Source organism: Geospiza fortis, unplaced genomic scaffold (assembly GCF_000277835.1).
Source record: "Geospiza fortis unplaced genomic scaffold, GeoFor_1.0 scaffold23, whole genome shotgun sequence".
Classification (NCBI taxonomy): Eukaryota; Metazoa; Chordata; class Aves; order Passeriformes; family Thraupidae; genus Geospiza; species Geospiza fortis.
The window spans coordinates 9,516,787-9,537,295 of record NW_005054303.1 but is presented as its reverse complement, the minus strand read 5'-3'; the positions used below and the strand labels follow the sequence as shown (position 1 = coordinate 9,537,295).

Genomic DNA, 20,509 nt, shown 5'->3' with positions numbered 1-20,509 from the left:
CCTCTGTGCTTCTGAGGCTCGCTTGGATGTCAGTAAGTGTGGGCTTTCTTGATCTTCTGCTTCAGTGCAGGCTCTGGTACGTTCCACAGCTTGATGCTGGACTCCCTGGTGGCTGAATCTTCAGGGTATCTCAGTATCTTGCACACTTTTCTCAGAGCTTTGTGTTCAGGGTTTGCAGGCAACTGCACTAATCAGCAAAGACACTTCAGGAAAACAAACAAAAAACCTCAGGGGCAGAAAACCTACTCTTTAGCCAGCATGAGTTACTGCAAGAATTTGGATGAAAGCAGAATATTATATTTTATATTTCCCTGCCTGTTTCCCTATTACTCCAGAGTTTGATTCAGAAGCCTCTGAGGAAGCTGGGATCCTTCTGGTTGATATTCTGGCTTCTATTCAGGCACATGGAGAATCTCTTCAACCTCATTTTGCTGATGAGATTCTGTCCTTCATCATCTCCAGTTTCTTTTGTTAAAAGACCAGTTGAGTTCATCAGCTGATAAGGGATGACTTTTAGGTTATACATTGATTAATTAGTTTCTACTTGAGTTGAAATTTGAAAATTTTTATTGTCTTAAATCTTGGCCATTTTTATGTTTCACTGGGGAATGATGAATAAAGTACTTGTCTTGGAGATGCTTTTGCTGTGCTCTTTATCCTTACAGGGACAGTTTAATGGAGAAGAGTCCATGTGTCCTTTAATGAGTTCTGTTATTTTCTAAGAAGATCTGGGATCCTTTAAGAGTAGAGGATCTGCTGGAGATAATGCCCAGATTTTGCCCAGAGGCTGATTGACAACTTAAAACTTTGAGCACAGCAGTCCACTGGCTTTGCTGGTCTTCCTAACTTTGTTCCTGTGTTTTCTTAGCCAGAAAAGGGAAAAATTAGAAAAGGCATTTCTGAAATTCCTGAGAGGTGTTGGTTCAGTCTGTATGTGACTGAGCAAACAGAAGGATTGTCCTGTGACTGAGAACAGTCTCTGTTGTTACTTTTTCTTTTAATTTTGAAGGTTGTCTTTGAAGTTGAAAAAAAATAAAATTGCAGTCTTAATCAAATGAGTTAACATGACTTGGGTTGACTTAACTAATAACTAGAAATATTTGCATGTTCAGCTGCTTTGAACTGGCCTGTTTGTGACTCTGGAGTTTAAAGCATCTTTCATGATTCCTTTGCTCTGTCTCCTCTCTGGTGTCTGCTCTGTCTCTTGGTTTATTAGCTGACTGTGGGCAAGAGAACTCTTGTGACAGGGAAGCACAAGTCTCTCCTTCATTTTATCAAACAAGAGAAGAAATGCCCTCTAAAGTTCTGCACACTTGTGAAATTTCTGGCTTGGATATTAAAGTTTTGGCCTTTTTTATTTCCAAATTTGTCTCTTAAATTTGACATTTTCTCTGTGACACAGAGTAGCATGGTACTGATCCCATTTGTGGAATTCACTTATGGAGATTCATCTCCCTGCAGCCTTGTGTAGGTAATTGAAACTTGTCATTTCTCTTGAGAGCAATTCTTTAGTTAAAGATAGTTTACCTAGTAGGCTAATGTTTTTTAAAACATTTGCTTTTTATAGTACTATTCACAAGGAAATGAACTTGGGTATTAATAGGTTTATCTTTCTTCTTGTACAGTGTGGGAGAAAATAGGTGATTGCCTCTCTCCTTCCTCCCCCTCTAGTAATATCTTTACATTTCAGAGCTAGATTTCTTCTAACAAGCAACTGAATTAAGCCATTTTAACTTTGCAATGTTGTCAGACAAGCAGGTAGTACTCCAGGTAATATAGCTTTGGTTTAACTTCCATGTAACTGCTGCTTTCTTTCTTGATAATAAAAGAGTGTGTACGTCACTTTTATGGCATAGGGCTGTCTTAAACATTGAAATGTGAGTTTTGAAGTGTTTGTGTCATTTTATAGGCACTGTGGCTCAAAACTTGAGAGGAGGAAGGCTGTTGTTGCTTTTTAATGCTGTGATCTCTGGTAGTGCTGAGTTCTTGTCATGTGTTGAAAGTGCTTTTTGTTTTGCTCTGTGGAATAAATTGGAGTGCTGGTGATGTGGCAGCACAGGAGAGCATTCCCTAAGCCTGAGGGTCTGCAGGTGTGATTTGCTTTTGGAGCAATTGCATTTTTTGGAAGATTGTTTTTCTGAAATGATGGCTGCAGCATTAAACTTCTGGACCTCTGCAGAAATAACAACAGAAGAAATTCAGAAACTGCTGGACTTCTGTATCAGGCATGAAATGTGTGTCAGTGAGAGCTTCCTGTATCCAGTACAGCCACACCAGCAAATTTATTAGCACACTGACCTCTGTCAGCCCCCTGCTCAAAAGAAGAAACCACCAAAAACCTCAGAACTAAACTCTGGCCCCAGCCTGAACAACAGCTCTGTGCACACAAGCAAGTTCTCTTGGAGCTGGGTGATTGCAGTCCTGGGCTTTGCTGCCCTCCCTGCAGGTTGTGCTGTCAGCTCAGAGGGCTGGTTTGGTGCAGTGTGTGGGTGGAAGGAGCTGTTGTGTAAAGGGTTGGGAACTCCTCTGGGTGGTATTGCCATCAGAACCCGCAGCTCTGGAGTCCAGCCCACCTTGTAAGAGCAGAGCCAGTTCAATCCCAGCCTTTCCCATCCCTCAGCTGCCCCTTCCCACCCCTTCATCCAAATGTGCCGGGCTGCAGCTTGGGCAATGCACCTCTTTACTGGGGCAGTGAAAAGATCTGGGTTTCACAAGCAAAATAAAGGAAAAAAAAAGAACCAACCCTTGTTTTCCTTTTATCATTTCACTCCTCCACATGCCACCAGAGATTGGAGGAGGGAGTGGGTGACGCAGAGATGAGCAGGAGCCTCCTAAACCCGTTCTGCAGCACGAGAGGCTGAACGCAGAGCTGCGCACTGAGCTTCTCTCTCTCTTCTTTTTTCTCTTACTGTTTTTTAAACATTTATTTATAACCCACTGTCCTGTTACGTTCAGTCCTGCACAGTCAGTGTGAAGGAAGGTGTTTTCTGTTCTTTTGGCTTGGCTTAGTATGAGTGGGAAGACTTTTTAGCAATGTTCTGTTCATTGACTGCTGCTGGCAGATGGATGCTCTCCGCTTGAAGTGCCTCAGGCCTTGATATCTTCCGTTTTCTCCCCCTCCCTCCTCCCAGCACACACCCCGGAGTGTGCAGGCTGTGCTAATTTAGTCACAACTTAAAAGGAGTGATGAAGAAGAAATGCTCAGCTCTAATAGAATTCTTGTCGCTCATGACATCTTCGGGGAGCACATTTTCATTTCAGGATCCCTAAGGATTTTTTCCAGCAATGTGTATTAGATGTTCTGTGATGCTTCGATGGAGCAGCAGGAAAATTTGTAATGCATTTTAGGACCAAGATGCTAATTCTGTTTATATATTAATCAGTTTAGAAAATACAGCATACATGACATCCAGTTTGATATTTTTCAAGTATTTTAGTAACCCAGGCTTGACTCTTTCTGGTTCTGAGGTGGCTTTTCTATCTGTCTGAACTACAAAGCAAACCTTTAAACAATCATTTGGTTAACCTAATATGTTCAAACATTTGAACCAATTACTGTATTTAATAAACTGAGTGTTCCTATATCAAGAGTTTTCCTTGCTTACCATCATAAGTCAGCTGATGATAGGTCTGAGGAGTTTGATTAATTTTTCAACAGAACCACAAAATTTTACCATTTGCTGGTAAAAATTGCTTGTATTTTTAATGGAAAATAAAGCCAAATTATACCCAATCTGACTTAAAAGCTGTTCTTCTGTGCTGATGATTATGCCTTAACTTAGTGGATGTTTTCAAAATCCTGTACAGCCTCAATCACCAGATGGTGCTGTTACACACTGCTCAAAACATGCCTGGAAAATAAGTTTCAATTCTACCATTGCCATACTTCTTGAAGTGTAATTTAATGGGAGGAGTGGTGAGAAAAAGAATTTCTTTCTTTAACCATGTCTTTAAATTAGAGCCTTTCCTGAAAAATTGGGTTTTGCTCTTGTGAGAGGTGCTCAGAGCAGAATTTTCTGTCACATGGTTTATGACCATGTTTGATGTAAAAATGTTATATGGGATAATTTAGGAGGGTGGATGCTGACTGTGTGGGACCATGTCTGGGCTGTAGTCAGTGTGTGATTCCTTCTTGGTTGCTGAGATTATGAAGACTTGCAGTAAGCAATGAAGGAGTGTAATATGCAAATATTGAATGTTTTAGTAAAGGTGAAAGGCTGAAGAGTGATGTCTCTTCTTAAGCGGGACATAACCTGTTTAATGAATGAGATGTAAATTAATCTGGTGAATTTGGAAGGGAAGAACTCCAGTCTCCTCTGGAAAGACTCTCTTTAAAAAAAGAAACCCAGGTTCCTAATGCACAATTTCTTTTCAACGTCTTCAGTAAATGTAATGCTTTTTCTCTTATTTAGAAAAAAACTCTGCAACATACATATAAAATGCAGTAATTTTTCCCCCTCAGCAGTTGTAAAGTAATTAGAGTTGTAAAGAAAGTTGCCTTTTTCCTAAGGCTTTGCAGAACTGGTTGTTTATGGTTAAATGTGGAATGGGAAATCATGAGTTTAAAGTTGCAAACTCTTCCCTTTAGATGAAGATGTTTTCCCCATCTTTGTACTCAAATAATTGAATCATTTTGGAAAATAAAAACAGCTAAGTACTAGGCTGTACTACTTAGACTAAACCTAAGTAGTGCTAAACATGTAGATAGAAATGAAAGAAGTTTAAGTAATTGCAGGAGGGGGGAAGAATTCTCAAATGCCTATCCCTCCTGAAGGCATTATTATTGCTGTAATTTTAGATGTAATTTCCTACATTAAGAATGTAACGCTTGAAAAAATGGATTTTATTGTTTCCTAAGCAATGATTTTTTTTTAAACTTTGTTTTCTAATAAACATTCAAAGACACTTTAAGAACAGAGAGAGAAGGTCTCCTCAAACCCAGGCTCCAGTGTGGCAAGCTGGGTTTTGGATACTTAAGCCTGGTTTTGATCCATGCTGTGTAAACCTGCCCTGGCTGTCAGCAGGAGCTGTATTTGCTTGGCATTACTGCTTGGGACACCAAGTATGTAGCTAGAAGATGGCTTTAATCACCAAGATTTAAAGCCTTCATGCTGTTACAACAAAGCTGTCCCAAACAAACACAGTGCAAATTAATTGGAAAGGCCATTGATTGCTTAGGTGTTTAATGTCAGTTCAGAGGATTCCTGCCTTTTCAACCCAAAGAGGCTTCTCTTAAGTTTGAACAATAGAAAAATCAAACATGGATCTTTCTTCAAAGAAAGGTCATTAGCACTGAATGACACAAAACAAGTGGCTAATTATATCCAAATGTGTGACTCCCTAAGATGTTATATTATGTGAATGAGCATATAAATGCATTTTTAATAAAATCAATTAGAAATGGAATTTTTAGAAGAAAGCTGTATACTCTTCCTTTATGTGCCCTAATGTCATTCAGTTGATTATTTGTACTTTTGGGTAGTATATTATGAAATGCATAATATTAAGAAAGCAGATTAGGGTCACAGCTCCAGTTTCTGAGTTTCTGTGTTTGTGGAATCACTTAGGATGTACAGGAATTACACCCACACCTTCTCCTGTATGGCTGTTATTCCATAGAGAGAATGTATTGATTAGTATTTCCACTGTACCTTCATATTTTTTATATATATATATATATATATATCAGATATGCTACTTGATTGCTCTTATAAATCAGTAGTCAGGGAAAGCACTCTGTGCATTTTTATGGTAGGAATCATGAATTTGCTACTTTGCTTTGTAGTCCATCCACTTAGGATGAATTTCTGAGAATGGGTTGCTCTGCAGACGCTGGTCTGGTCTGAGGCTTGAGGGCTATTTTGGTAACAATATAGACCTTAGGAACTTGAGGTTGCTTTTTTGTGTCCTGTCCTTACAAAATTGATGTATAAGACAAAGCCACCTTCAATGTCCTTCCTTTTTAGAAAGCATCACATTATCTTGTCTGAAAGCGGGACATAAATGTTGTGGTTTCCAGCCACACTCTCATGGGTTTGCACAGGTGCTGAAGCATGGGTGATCATCCTTAAAAGTCATCCTGGTACTTATTTCCAGAGTTTGGCAGAGCCAGTTGATGCATTTCTGGTTCCACTGGGCACGTGTGCATATGCATGTAAGCTCAGATGCACAGAAATACTTTTACATGGGGAAAGACAATTTGTAAATTAGATTAGGAGATGGATATCTTTGCTCCTGGCATGTAGTGACAGGGCAAGAGGGAATGGCTTTAAGCTGAAGGAGGTTAGGTCTAGATTAGATACTAGGAAGAAATTCTTCCCTTTAAGGCTGATGAGACAGTGGCTGATTGGCTGATGCTGCTTGGAGAAGTCATGGCTGCCCCACCCCTGGAAGTGTTCAAGGCCGGGTTGGATGGTGCTTGGAGAAACCTGGCCTGGTGTCCCTGCCCATGGCAGGAGGGGTTGGAGCTTGATTATCTCTAAGGTCCCTTCCAGCCCAAACCATTCTGTGATCCCATGATGTTTCTGTAACCTTAGACAAAGCACAGAAGTTGGGTGTTACCGATGAGCTTCACTCAAAGCTTGTGGCTGCACTTCTTGCCAAGGCTTGTCTCACTTCTCTTTCTTGCTCTGGCTGATGCCTGTAGAAAATTGACTGTTTGTTTTTTTTCCTTGGGTTGTGTCTCAGCACAAAATCTTCATCAAAATCTTCAGAGCACTGGGAGCGGGTGCAAGGGGTGGTGGTGGGATGGATGGGGGGATGTTGGATTTCCCCTTTCAATTGTCCCCAGCAGCTTCATCCTCTGCTATTTTACCTGTTTTATTATGAAAGAAAAAAGTAGAGTTCTTCTAATCCAAGAAGGATAGGGAAAGTACTCTTACAAAAAAATAAAATGATGAAAAGTACAGGCCTAGCTGGTCCAGTTGAATCTAGTCTTCATGCTGGGGTTTTTGTGTGTCCTCTCCTGCTTTTTACCCTACATTTACTGTGGAGTGAAAAGAGGAAAACAGACTTTATATGAAAATGCAGTAAATCACTAATAGCTCTTAATTTATTATTCACTCCTCTCTAATTACCAGCCTCCATTTTAAATGTGAGATGAATCCTCACAATTTGCTAATCCAAATTCATCCTCATTTTCAAAGGTGAGGATGAAGCTGTCCTCCTATTGTCAGCAAATCAGCAGCTATAAATTAGGAGATTTTAGAGGGGTTGCCTTATTATCCTGAGCTCCATGCAACTTGCCAAATCCAAGCAGGTGTTATGTTTGCTTGCTCCCTCATTGTGAAAGCTCAGGGAAAATAGCTAGAAATAAAATTGTCGAATGTCAGCAGAAATCTTGTGATTTCACGGCAGTACTAATGTGGGTGACTAGCTTTGAAAATGCAGCCCCTTTCCACCTTAAAAAAAATTCTCTATCTAAAGGTTTCTTCTTTTTAGAAGGTAGGAGGTGGGGAAATAATCTGACATATTTAGCTACATGAAATCTTGTTTTTAAAATTAAATACAAGGAAAATAATTTACAAGGTTGCTTAGTGATACTGTGGGAAAATGTGTATCGAGACTATTCAAAGGCATCTCAAAGTAGATTTAGAAACTATGGTTCCTGACAAGCACTAGAAAAAAAAATACTGCTTCTGGTGCAAGCTGAATCAGTCCTTGAGTGTGTCAAGAAAGAATACCACTTTTCAAGTGATTTTTGGAACAAATCCAGGGTGCTTGTGAGGTGACGTTTGTTGTCTGAGTGGTCTGTGTTATTCCAGCTGGCCCTATACTAAAAGTTAACTCTTGCTTGCTGCCAGCTTCTTTCTTGAGAGCAAATGAGTATCTGTAGCTTTGGCCAAAATAAAGTTGTTAGACATCCTGTGGATCATAAACATACTTCTGTCTCTTTGTGTTCTCTGTGCATGGTGAGTTCACCATGCATTGGTGGCACATGGTCTCCTCAATGGTAGTTTGCACCATACTATAGATCTGGGGGAACTGGGAATAGAAAAAATGTTCATTTTGCAGGACTACAGCAGTGCTCAGATGCTCTTTTTGCCATCAGGTACACAGATTTCCTACTGCATGTGTGGGTAGTTTGTTACCCCCAACATTGCTCTTTGCTTTTTGATCTGACATGTACGATAAATTTTGTTCTGAGATCATTGCAGTGTTTGATTCCAGCTTTAAGAAGAAGAGGAACCTTGAGGAAACTGATCAAGGTCTTTGACATAGAGGGGAAAAAAGCTTTGAGGTTGTTTTGGATTTCTGAGAAACTGATTTGTCATGCCAGCAAAGTCAAGTTGTGGGATTACAGTGACACTGAATATTGCATACCAAATTCAATATCCAAAGAAAACTTCAGCAGAAGAAAAGGAAAGCATAAGGGAACGTAAGCAGTCACATGGAAGTGAAAATCAAGTTCTTAGAAAAGTACATTTGGGATGAATTGTCTCCTCTGCATTTTGCAGCAGAAGTCAGGGGCTGTCACCTGCCTCCATGGCTCAGCACACGGGATCGTGTGTGGTTTTCCATCTCCTCCAGGAGCACTTGCTCCCTGTTAAGCCAGGAAGGATCCTTGTGTCACATATCCATTCCTGATTCAGTCTGTAGAAAGCCTGAAAGGGAGATGACATAATAACAGCCACTTGCAAGAAGATGTTGTTAAAGTTTGAGAGCTCTGATTTCAAAATGATAACAGGCGCTGGTACTAGAGGGTAAAACCACAGCTGATTTGAGAACCTCAGAAATGTTTGGTTGTGCCAAGTTCAGCTTCCCATGCATGGGGGCATGGCTTTCAGTAGGAATTGAGTGCTTAAGATAATAAAAGCTGGGTTAAACAAAGCAGCACCTATGCTTCTTGTTGTAGGCCAGTGCAGTAGGCATTTGACCATAGAGAAATGTGAACTTGGGTGTGTCCTGTTGCTGTTGTAGCTGCCAGGGACATGGATACCTGGATGTAAGGTTATCTTGCACAAAGCTAGGCAGAATTTCATCAGCCTGTCTGCTTTTCAAAACACTCAAGTAAAATACAAAAGGTAGGAAGGGCCAGATTATAATTGTTCTGCAGAGGGAGAACATGGTCCTTGAGGCTGATTAATGTAGCAATAGAACTTCTGAGGCCTTCAGTGAGGAACTGCTTGTAGCATAAACAGGTCTGAGGCAGGCAGCTGATTGAAGTGTTTGTTTATTTTTGTGGATCTTGAAATAGGTCAGTAAATAGAATTTACTCTGTGGACTGTATTGAAGCAATATGTTAGTTAGGTACAAGATGATGCTCATGTTAAGCGATTCCTTAGGGCAGCTTCTTTGATTACAGCTGCATGAAGTCAAAGAAAAAGCTCATTTTGGTGTTCACAGCACCTGCCTGATTGAAACTCTGAGGCAGGTTGTGTTTTATAGTCAGCTTATTTAAAAAAAAAATATTTCTAATCACTGTCACCAATCAGAAAATGCTGTGAAATTTAGACCTGTCTGTAGTCAGACCTGGGCAATATTAAATTCAGATAGATCATTCTCTCAGCTGGTCTCAGAACTATTTTGGGGGTTTGCTGCAATCAATACTCTTTCTTGTGCTGAGCATCCTGTAGGAGCAGTGGCAGTATCAGGGGAGAAGAATCCATGTCTCCTTTAATGAGATCTGTTAGGATGCTACATAGCAATCATCACATAAATCCACTGATTTCTGTTTAAGTCTTTAGTAGTCAGTATGTTCTCTGGTAGCTATTTTTCACCATACCATATTACCTAGAGGAAAAGGAATTAATAATGCATCTAGTCTTGGATATGTATGTTTAATGGATGATCTCACATCCTATCTTGGAGTCAGGCTGCACAGAAAAAGCCCTTTTGTAATTGATCTTTGAGGTTCAGCACATAAAGAGCAGAAAAATGTAATTGTGCTTCCCTAAAATTTTCCTTAACTACTAAGGACTGGCATACAGGAGGTAAGTAGATTATCTAAAAGAGCAGAGGAAGTTGGTATCTGAAGATTTGGTTATGGAGAAAATTTCTCAGATTTTGTTGCATGAGCAAATGTTGAGATTTTTGGGGTTCTTTTGATGGCATGTGCTGTTAATACAATATTTAATAAATAATGAATGCCATTTAATACTTAATAAATATTTAATTTAGGAAAACTAGAATGGAATGGTGACTGGAAAAAGAATTTAAGAGGCAGAAACTTGAGTAGGTGTATCTTTGCTGTCCAGGTCAGGCTGTTCTGTGTGACTGACAGTGGCTCTGTGCTGTTCTGGGTCAAACTGAGCAGGCTGAAGGCTGTTGTAGAGTCAGCAGTGGTGGCCACATAGGGAGGAAAGGGTGCAGGGATTTTTTTTCCCTTGTTCTGACCACTCAGAATACAGAATGATTCTGTCATGCAAAGCAGCCTCTCTCTGAAGGTTACAGTTTTGCAAAAGCATAAGAACTTCCTTTATCCTACTAAATAATCTTAGCCCATTTCTCTTATATAGCATCATTCCATATCATGAATTTTTCTTGTGTTTTGCCCTTACTGGATTCATATGTTCCAAGCAGTGGGAGTTTCCACCAGTTCCCTTGGGAAACTATTATGAGGTCCAGTGAGTTTTGTTGTAAGGTCCTGTTAACATAGTGCTTCTATTTTCCTTTAATTTCATGTTATTAGCCCTTAAGCATGAACTCATGCTTATATCTATTTATGGCTTAAACTTCCCTCATCTTCCAGAGATCTACTGATCTTCTGCTTTTCTCTTAATAAATCATGTCTGATAATTAGGTGAAGGGTCTAAGTTCAATCTCTGGGTCTTTAAACATCCACCCTCTATTTCCCAGCCATGCTCTTAATCTTTTATTCTAGGGTGATCAGGGCTCCAGAGGAACCAAAGTCTGGTGAGAATTTCCTCATCCCAAACAGTTGTTGTTATATGACATCCCATACATAAATTGTAGCCTCATATAAATGGAAGGCATCACAAACATACAGATAAATATTATTCAGAGATGCCAAATACGTTCTAAGAGGGCCAGGTTGGCTCTCTAGAAATATGTAAATGGCATTGTAGTTTTAATTCCTTACTGAAACAATCTGTACATCTTACTTATACAAATGTTATTGTTTAAAGAAACACAAGGCTGTTCCTGAAATATGTGCATTCTGTCTTTGAACATAAATCTCTTTCCAACTCCAGGCTGAAGTAGGTGCCACAAGAGACTGACTTGATAAATGGCATCACTGATTCACTACATGGTTTAGCTGAGATGTGTGGCAACCTTCAGTTATGCTTAGTTTAAAAGGGAAGGAAATGCAAAATAGAGGCTGAAGCCCTATCCATAATGTCTTCTGTCATCTCTGGGCAGGACAGAGGTGCAATTACCAAGGGCAGCTGTAGCTTTGATCTAAATAGGCTGTTTGTGGTGCTAGAGGAGAGCAGCCCCTGCACAATCACTCTGCTTGCATGAATGCTGTAGCTGATGGACTCAGCTGCCAGGGACAAGCTAAGGGCAGAATTTAATTCTTCAGCTGCAGCCTGGATAAAGATTGATGCTGTCTTACCTAACTGCCAGGTTTCTTATCCCTTCTTTATAAAGGAATAAGTATTTGACCACTCGTCAGCTTCATATAAAAATACCTTAAATAAGTATTAACCTAATACAGTCTTTCTTGCTTTTGTAACAGCTCTGTGCCTTTCCCTGCTTGATTTCAGTTCTCTCTTTCTGCTTCCATTTTTAGATCATGTCTTATCTCTTATCCCTTTGATATCTTTAATAACTCCCTCTTTTTCTTCATCCTCTCAACTACTTCTCTCTGCATCCTTTTACCTTGATGCCTTCTCATTGTATTTCCATGTGTTTTGATGATTTAAGAAATTTGCCAATTAGTTGATATTTATGAAATTTTTACTTTGGAAATGACTGTGTCATCTTCTTTGACTGCCGGCTGGGTAGGGTCTGGATGTGAAGAGAGTGCCCTATGTGTATGTGGAATTACAGGGGAAGAGAAAGGAAAGAAGCCCTCAAAGCCCAAAAAACAAACCCCACAATGGAAATCAGAGCCTGAAAGTAGCTTTGGGCTCTCAGGCCTTTTTCAGTCCTGAGGAAGCAGCAGCAACCTTAAGTAGAGGCTGAGAGCAGAGTGGGTATTTAGTGCCTGTCTGTATGGTCCTTCCTGCCTGCACAGTTGGATGATGGAGAGTGGAAATAACTTACCACTGACAGTTGTGTTTTGACAGAACAACTGGTGTGCAGAGGAGCAGGGCTGAACTCTAGGAGAGGAGAATTGTTCTGCATGTGTCTGAGGACAAGTAAATTCTCAGACATGTTATAAAAGGTGAGTGTTAAAGGTGGACAAGGAAAGGAGGGAAGGTTCACAGGGATATACAGGGGCCTCTTGGCAGGAAAAGGGAAAGGCTGGACTGGCTTTTATAGCAGGGAATATGGATTAAACAGGAAGGTTGGTTTTGTTGGTTTTTTTTAAACAATCTTAGTATGTGTGAACCTATCTAATGGCTGCTGCAGTGCAGCTGGGAAGTGGTAATTGTTCAGCTGTGGTAACTCAATTACTTCTGCTCCTGTCCCTGTCCCCTGGTCTCAGTGGCAGTTCTGGCAGGGGATGCCATCAGCTCCTGCATCCTCCTGGTCCATGAAACTGCTCTGTGACTCCCGGAGCTCCTGTCGGCTCCGTAGCGTTTGCAGGGCTGAGAAATGGCTCCTGTCAGCTTTCACTCTGCAGGGAAGGCAGGAGAGCTGCCTGTCAGGGAGCAGATAACACTGCACTGATTTATATGCTGCTCGCCTCTGCAAAGTTTTCCACTGCAGCAATGGAGCCCTTTGTGTTCACTTTTCATTTTGGTTTTGTTTTAAAGATTTTTGATAACTTTCGGAATTTTTCTCCTATATTGTGCTGTATTCCAGAATTTTTCCAGCTGGGTAGATTGATGACAGTTTTTTGTTAGTTAAATGTTTTTTACATTGTAAAAGTATGAAATAGGTTCTATCATTCTCAAAATGCTAGAACTGTGGGCTTTTAAAACTTTTGAAAATGATCTTTTAAAAACTGTCAGGTTATGTCATGAGAAAATATTTTTCCTTATTTTTCTTGCAGTGATGTAAAAAATGATTTTGGGTGGTTGAAGGTAGTGCTTGGATCAGCAGTAATGCTGTGTGACAGCAGAAATGTTCAGTTCCTTGTTGTGACAAGAGTAACAACTGGTAATTGATAAGTGGAAGGGAAAAGGTTTACGTGTATACAGATATAGAAAAATCTCTAAGAATAACTGTCCTTTAAAATGTAATTTAAAAAAAATCCCTGTCCAAACAATACAGAGGAAGATTAAAGCAAGGCCTAACTGGTGGTGCTTTCAGAAGGAAATCTTGCATGTCCAAAAGCTACCACTGTCTAAAAGTTCTTGGTATTTTGATTTTTTCTTTCCAATTCCCTTAATGTGGGACAGGTAAGGGTTATGCTACATTAATCATACATGTGCTCACAGTTCTTGCCAGTAGTGCAGCTTTCCAGCTGTTTCAACTTTGAAACAGCTGCAAATCTTCTGTGAGTAAAAAAAGTTCAGTTACCTAAACTTTTGGATATAAAAAAAGCCCATATTTGCTTTCTTCCAAAATGAATCTGAAACGACCTGAATCATTCTAATAGACAAATAACTAATGAGCACGATAGCATTTGTTTAAACTGTGCTAATCAGACTTTTGTGCAAGCTGCCTTGCACAGGAGGAGCAGAGAGGGCTGGCAGCAGCAGCAGGGAAGCAGGAGGAAGCGTAGGGATAGTGTGTACTTTTCTCTTTGACCCATTTAGGCTTCAGTCTCACATTTCTTTAAGTCGATCCACGTGTATGTGGCTGCTGACAGCATTTCTCCTCGCCCCTGCCACATTCTGCTGCCGTTAGGGCTTGCGAGGCTGCTTGTTGAGTTACATGAGGGAGCTGGTCCAAATGAAAATTCAGCTTTTTTTGGTTGTTTGGGTTGATTTTCAGCACAGCAAATTCCCTCATCTGTATCAGTGTGTGGCCATTTAAATGTCACATTGGAGGTGGGAATACTGTCTGCAGGAACAGTTGGGCTTTAGCTTCACTTAAAACAGTTGTGGTCCAATTCCTTCAGTGCTGGTGAATCAACAGATAAGGGTTTTGTTGGGGTTTTCTTGCTTTTGTTTTCTTTTAATGTCAGCATTGACTGTGGTTTTCCAATGTGACACCATAAATGAAGTTCACTAAGGACTTTATGAGCAAGCAGTTCTTGAGCTGTGCTGAAAAGAACAATTAAGCAGGGTTAAGAAATGAGCAAGCTGCTGTCTTGAGGATGATGGGCAAGATTAGCAATAGGTTAAATGCAGCCCCTGCATCTGCTGTATGGCTTCTAGTCTGTTGTTGAAGCGTGGGTGGCAGTTAGATGGATAATGGGAATGAAATGGCAGCAGCAGAAGTGCCACCTGTGAGGGAAGCAGAATTCCAGGAACTGCGTGCAGAAAATCAGAGGAACCACTTGTGATGCCAGATTTTTCAGAGTGGTTAAAACAAATTCATTCAAATGGACAGTTGCTGTATATGCAAAGAGGGAGTGGTATCATAGGATCAGGGAATACAAAATGTGCTTGAGGAGAAGTTATGTGGGTGCTTTGCAAGCCTGTTTTGGCATTAATGGAATACAAGGGCAAATTTTGAGGGAATGAATACTTAAAGAAGTACAGGGAAGTGCTGAGAAGAGATGTTAACAGCAAATTTTCTAGGTGAAAGAAAAGTAGCTTAGTATCAAATATTTAAAAAGTGGTTGCAGCAGTGACCACCATCTGAATTTTTAAGACATTAATCTTAAAGATGCATGGTTGTTCTCTTTAGCTGAATGAGTGAATCAGCCTTTGACGTGTTCTGGAAGGGCTTTACCAGGACAGAAGGGACCTGCACCTGGTAGATGGGGAGCTCTCATGGGAGGCAAAATGGATGGGTTGGATTGTTGTCAGCAGGGAGAGAAATTGAATACAGGTCTCTGCACTCAGCTAGTCTGGGTCTGGTCATACAGAGATAAAGAGGAGGCATCAATCCTTCAGTAAACAGGTTTGGATTAAGTGTTTTTTATTTCACAAGGTTGTTTTTAACACAGGTCAGTTTACTGGTTTGGTTTTCTGTTCATTGCCACGAACAGTTTTGCTGGCACAGTTGGTGAAATATCACGGGGAAAGGGCCAGGAACTGTTTTATTCTGCTGAGATAACAGAACAGAGTGTACCCTTGGGCAGCCCCTGGAGCAGCTCTGCCAGGTGACACAGGCACTGGGATGCATCAGTCGGAGCAGGGCCAAGTGTTCCCGGGCTCCAGGTTGCTCAGCCTGGGCACTGACACATCCATAGAGGAACTGGGGAGCTCTTGTGTGGAAGAGCCTGGGTTTGGGATGTTGGGTGCACCCACAAGCAGATGGCAAGATAGGAATTTGGAGCCAGGCTGGAGTTAGGCAGAGCGTGGGCACGAGGCCAGCATGGTCATCACTTTCCTCACGGGCAATTAGGTGTTACTGGGTATAACTCTTAGCTAACCTTGATAAAATTAAACTTGTTATTGTGCTGGGTCAGCACTGCTGCAGTGTCCTGCTGTGCTGCTACTTTTACTGCTCATTGGCCTTTTTCCTTACAGGCTCACAGGGATGAAGCTGTTCCTTGCTCCCAGTATTGCGTGTGTGGCTGGAAATGCTCGGTGTGAGCCCTGCAGCCTCACTTCCCTCCCTTTAAATGTGTTCTTGTCTTTGATCACAGGACTCTCCCCTTGATTAGGCTGCTGGGACCAGCCTTCTTGAATGTACCCCCATTGATCTGCCCTTTTTGTGCCTTTGTTTGTTTGTTTTACTGATTTGTAATACAAATAACATAGAAGCCTGGCATAGAGCAAAGAGCAGGAAATTCATTCAGGCTTTGAGCTGGGAATTGCTGAAATTGAAAGATGTGACAAAGCATGCAGGGATGCTCACACATAAAAACTGCTCTTTTTTCCCTTTTTTGGAGTTCTTTTGGGCAGCCTTTTCAAAGAAAGAAAAGGAACGAAAACCCAAATGCAGAACAAAATCTGCACATAAAATTCAGTTGGTAAAGCAGTTCAAATGCTGGAAATGAATATCCGAGTGCAAACCATCCAAAATGTTTCTTTTAATAGAATCTAGTGTTTGTTACCATAACAATCCTTTTTGCAAAAGAAGGATTAGTGCTGTTAACATGACTCTGTTCCCTGCTTCAGGTAGCACTAGTTTTCAGGGCCCCTTGAGCAAATTGCAGAAAGGGAGGAAAATCCATATGCCTGGATTTTGATGATGCACTTTAGTATCGTAATAACAATTCATTTAGGCTCTGGCTTTGTACTGCCTGTTATTTCCCTAGAAACTTATGATTCATCCTGACAAATATATGAAATAACAGTGTCACAGCCTCTGTCAGACTGAAGGGAAGGCTGCAGATGAGCAGGCAGAAGCCAGATAAGAGTAATGTAGACTGTAGCTCCTTGACATTACTGACTTTTAAGGGGTCCAAAAAAAGGTATGATTCCTTTTCCATAGGGGAAGAGAACAAGATGTTTCTGTAGTAACGAGATCATAAAAGAAAGAAAATTGCTTGTAAAGAATATGTCTGATTTTCCCTCTTTTTCTACTTTGCTTCTATTATAACTTAAGCTGCAGTTTTGCTTTCAGCTGCCTCTTGTGTAAGCATTTAATAGAACCAAGATATTCTACAAATCTATTTTTTTGACAGTGATTTCTTGCCTGCACATTTTGTTTTGTAATAACCACCGTTTCCTCTGTCAAAAGAATGGAAATTATCTGAAATAAAAGGATAGTAGCGTTCTGTGGTCCTATGTGAACTTGTCACTTCAGGTCTGCTGTGCCAGTACAAAGCATTGAGGTTGGCATGGGATGAGAAGATGATGGTGTTTCTTTCAGCATGCTGGGAGTAGATGGGTAGAAACACTTTTTTTTTTTTTTTTTTTAGTAGGCTTGGAACTAAAAGCTGAAAAGAGCCTTTTGTTTTTTGCTGCAGATTCAGGAGCGTGATAAACTTTACTACTTGGTAGCCTGGGAACTTGATTTTGTGTGTTGATTACACAAGTGCAAACTTCTCTCTTTCTCTCACTTCTCCCCCTGCCTCCCCCTCCACCCGATGGTATGACGAGCCTTTGAGAAATAAATGGGAATTGCGTGATGTGTGCTCTGTGCATTGCAAAATTTCTGTAGTTTCTAGACTTTTGTTCTTTTGCTCTGTAAAAGGAAATTTATTGCTTTACACTGGTGAGGGACAGGGGAGGATTTTTCAAACCTTGCTGTTGGGCTTGTCCTGCCTTTTTAAAAAGACACTGTTCCCTGCCCTTCTCCCAAAGGTACTTAGATACCAATTTTGTTGCCATCACTAAATTGCAAGGGCAGCATGAAGTGTAAGCTTTGACCTCAAAGGTGCTATTTCTTGTTTAAAAAAAGAATCCCAGCATCTGTCAGAAACCTGTAAGGCCCAAAAGAGACAATGCTTGTTGCAAGTTACTAATAAAAGATGCATCTACTAAGAGGCTTGTTTTACCCCTATATATTTTGTCTTATAACTTGTGCTTCTACATAGCAATTCAGAAAAAAAATGCAATACTTAATTCTGGATGTACCATGTGATGATATTCCTTTATTGTACTGAGATAGTAGCTGCAGGTTTTTAGAGCAGGGTCACATTGAAACTTTTTTTAAAAGCTGTCCTGCAGGATAAAATGGATAAGAAAGTCAGGAAGGTGTTGTGAGTGCTCTATAACCCAGATCATGATAGGGTTTAAAGGTGTATCAGTTCTTTTCCATCCAGTAGTGAATCTCAATTCACTGGAGTTTGTGACACTGTGATGGAATCAGGTGAAAACTGAGTGGAGCAGATTGCTAATAAACTGCACTGTGTGGTTGGATATTCCCACTGTTTTGGCTGAGATCCTCAGCTGCTCCTGAGCAGCTCACTGGGAGCACACAGTGAGAGTGGCAGTCAGAGCAAAGATGGGGACAGGAGGGAAGCAGCAACTGCAAGGTTCTAAAATGCCACCCAGCTAGCAGGGAGCAGTGGGAGTGGGAGGATGTTCAAGGGCTCATGGCCATAATGCAGTGCTGTAGGTCTGCTGGAGGGAATTGCTCATCTCTCCAGCCCTGGAGCTTGCAGCTGCTCAGCTGCTCCTCCCTGCACTGACCCTGCTGCTGGGGGAGCAGCATCCCAGTGCTTAGCAGGGCTTGTGGCTGCCGCTGCTCGCTTTTGGGGACTTCTCATGTTGAGCACTGGCAGTATGAATGAGTATTTGGACTCCTTTCTTGTTTGTCAGCAGTAGCTGGAGCGTTGGATAGAAAGTTTATTTTGATCAGTTGTTTTCTTAAAGCCCAGTTTCTCTATGTATGAACATCTGCTCTTCAGATATCAACAGATTAAATCACTGTATTTATAGTTAAATAAAATGTTACAGAGGCACATTTTTCAGCTCTGGAAATGTCAGATTGGGCAGCTAGGCAGAGAAGGTTGGAAGTCACAAAATGACATACATTTGGTTGTCATCTGACTAGGGTGAGGGCACTCTACAATGGCTTAGTTGTGTACTGCAGTACTGGGTGACAGCCAGCTAGCTGATACCTGCCTTTTCTTGGGCTCTGTGAAGAGCATTCTTGAATCTGGGAAGGAACCAGAAGGAGTAAAGGGTATCTTGAAGTTTCCTGTGGAGAAATCTAGAAGCACAGTTGCTAATGCTAACTTTTCCAGCTATTTTTTTTTTCATAGTGTTACATAAGATACCAGAAAAATAGAATTTTGTTGTCATGTTAAATTCAAGGGGCGGAGGTGGTGATGAGGAAACAACAAAGCTTTTGATCTTTCTTTAGTAAATAGGAGACTGGTTGCAGAATGTAAATGTTTGTCTTAGATGATGCTGTAAGCAGTACATTTCTTTCTCTCTTTTCACAAATAAGGACAAAACCAAGTTAGTCATCAAGATACACATAATTTCTAGGATGATTCTTGTCCTGAATTAAGTTGTTCATTTTGGAGATAAGCAGCAGTGTAACAGTTGTCTTGTTTTTCCACAGACTCTATGACTGATATAATACCACAGGGCAGCTTGAGGGAGTCCTAGCACACAGAATTAAAACCTCCTCTGGTCTGCAGAAGGCTGAGTAAAGCATTCAGAGAAATAGCATTTCCTAAGTAGACAAGTACCTTTCTCTTAAATCTCTTTGGTAGAGATCTCTTTTATTTTTTCAGTAGACAATTGCCCCTACAGTAATTCTACTTTAAAATACTGACGGTGGATGAAGAGTTCAGCTAAAAGAGCATGTATTACTCAAACAAGCATACTGTTTTCTTAGGAAGGATTATGATGAATTAATTATATTTTAACATTTGAAATTAGGAAGAGGTTAAATACTCAGAATATTAATGGTAGCTTGGGGATGGGAGCAGCTCAGTGGTGAAAATAGCTTATGAAAGAAATTAATTTCAAGTATCTTCCTCTATGTTATTCTTTTTTTCCTCTTTTGGCATGTTCTTTGTTTTTGAAGGGAAGCTGGTTTGCTGCCACTGCAGAATGAGTTTTTAGTACTCAAGTGCGTTTTTTTCCCCCCCCCAAAATAAGTATAAACTGATTTTTTCTTAGGGACAGAAGAAGCAGCATACAGACTGTAGAGTCTGTATGCTGCTTCTGAAATAAAATTCTGGAAAGACCAGGTGCTAGTTAGTACCTTAATTTTAGGAAGATGTGGTATTTGTATTTGAGGCTGGTGAGTGCCAGTCCAGGGCCTGCTGATGGCAGTGGAAAAACTGCTCACCTGCTGGGCTTTGGATTACCCTTGAGTAGCTTATTGTGCCCACACCTCCCTTGGAGGGCGATGGATCCTTCCTCTGCTCTTACTTCACGGTCCAAACATGTTACACCTGGTTGACCCATGTGCCTTAAAGGATATCTTGGTGGTGAGTGCAGTAATTTCCACGTGTGCAGGAAGGAGAAGCTGCTGCTTTGTGACAGCTCCTGTTTGGCCGGAGTCCTGCTGGCCCCAGCTGCCTGGCTGGAGCCACTTCTTGTTAAAACCAACATCTTTGGCAAAAGGGTGTTCAGAGGTGAAGCTTTTTTACCAAGGTATTAGTGATGATGGTGTAGGGGTTTGCATTAAATTAAGATGTGTGGTCTGTGCAGGAGCTGGTGGTATTGTGGGAAGCATTGTGTGGTTGCCATTGCTTCCTGTGAGCGGTGGTGGGCATGGCAGGCACCTTTGTGCCCCTCCACAAGCTGCTCCTGACATCTCTGAAGAGAGCAGATGAGAGTTTCCTGTAAATACATGTGCTGGAAACATCTGCCCAGCACATTCAATGAAAGGATTTTTCTTGATGTGCTGTCTGACCCCGTATGCTGAGGAACTTGAGTGCTCTGTTTTCCTCATGACTTCCCCCATCTTTTTCTTAAGCTGTCTTTTCAGCACATCCTTCTGAAGCTGGGGCTATGGGGACGGGCTGGACCTCGCTTCCCGCATCTGTCCCAGCAGCTGGACCACTTCCTGCCATGAA

The 20,509-nt window shown here is 41.0% G+C and overlaps 1 protein-coding gene across 1 annotated transcript in view; it reads left to right on the top strand.

Moving 5' to 3' along the window:
- Positions 1-20,509, top strand: part of BRF1 (BRF1 RNA polymerase III transcription initiation factor subunit) — a 172,412-nt gene that overhangs the window by 21,109 nt on the left and 130,794 nt on the right. The gene's annotated exons all lie outside the window — the stretch shown is intronic.